Here is a 1,336-nt window from a genome sequence, read left to right on the forward strand (position 1 = left end):
AATAATAATAATCATAATAATAATACCACAGTGGAGCAAGTATGGAGAGTTAGTGCAGTATCTGTATATCATATGTTTGTTACTTTCACTAATGTGTAGGTATCTGTGTATCCCAAGGAAAACATCTAGCTGACCAAGCTAGCTAGCCTTAGCTTATAACTCTGTGCTACATATCCTTAGTTTTTCAGTTCTGTGAGAACAGTACTCTATATTCACACTATTCTCAGCACGTGTGAGCTACTTCAGTTAATGGCCTTTATGCACAATTCATTAAATTCATCTTTAATTTTTAGCAGCATTATCAATGGTTCTCGAAAAATAATAGACATTATTGGTCCCAAAAAGTTCAATCCTAATAAAACTGGTGGTCACTTGACTTTTCTTTTAGCACCAATACTTAATTTAAATGCTTCTGTATTTAGTAAACATTATAATGTACTAAAATTGTGAAAACAGTAAAGATAACTACTTTACATTAGCGTGTTAGAGTTTTTTTGTGAACATTTTATAACACTGGCATTAGTTAGAACTTATGTAAGTCCTTTACAACTCATTGACTACATTTACAACTCAACTGTAACCTAGCTAATTTGTCCAACATCAGTAGCAGACCTGAGTAAGCATGAAAACATTCCAGTTTATGACTTGTCTGTAAGAGAATGCGGACGTTAAGGCATAAACACCTATGTGGGCTGAGGGTGAGGTCGGAGAAAAGTTCAGGTGACATACCAGTACAGCTGCACGACTACAGCGCAAACCCCACCTATAACCTCAGGGCTGTCGGGCGGTTGCTTGGAAGTACCATCTGGGTGCTCCTTCATCTCACCGACAGTTCTCAGTGCTGCCAGGCAGTCTTCCACCCACAGTCTGTTTAGTCATGTGACCAAACAGATTAATCAACACACGCATGATCTTGTGTCTTATTGTGTCTCGGTATGCTTCGCAAAATGTAACTAGCTAGAACATAACAGAAGATGACTGCACTATCTTCCCTCCATCTACCTATATATAACATTTACTGTCGATGGCTATCTTGTCTTCAATCTGACAGCCAGGTGTTGGACTTGTTACACTGCCATTTATCTTCGCTTGTCATTCCACAAGGAGGAAACGCCCTACAGTGACATCATCTTAGTCTTAGACTGGGTACTCATTGGACGGGTGAGATTTTGGTTTTAAAACACCCCAAATATTCCTCAAACCCAGCTGTGAATAAAAGGCACGGTCAGCTTAAGTTGCCATGCAGCAGATAAACTAAAGCATAGCAAACATGATAAACTGTCAGGCTGAACAGTGTGTGCGTCTGTTTGCGACTGTCTGCTTGACTTAGTGTGTG

This window comes from Pundamilia nyererei, unplaced genomic scaffold (assembly GCF_000239375.1).
Source record: "Pundamilia nyererei isolate P.nyererei 1_Seehausen unplaced genomic scaffold, PunNye1.0 scaffold00033, whole genome shotgun sequence".
NCBI classification, from domain to species: domain Eukaryota; kingdom Metazoa; phylum Chordata; class Actinopteri; order Cichliformes; family Cichlidae; genus Pundamilia; species Pundamilia nyererei.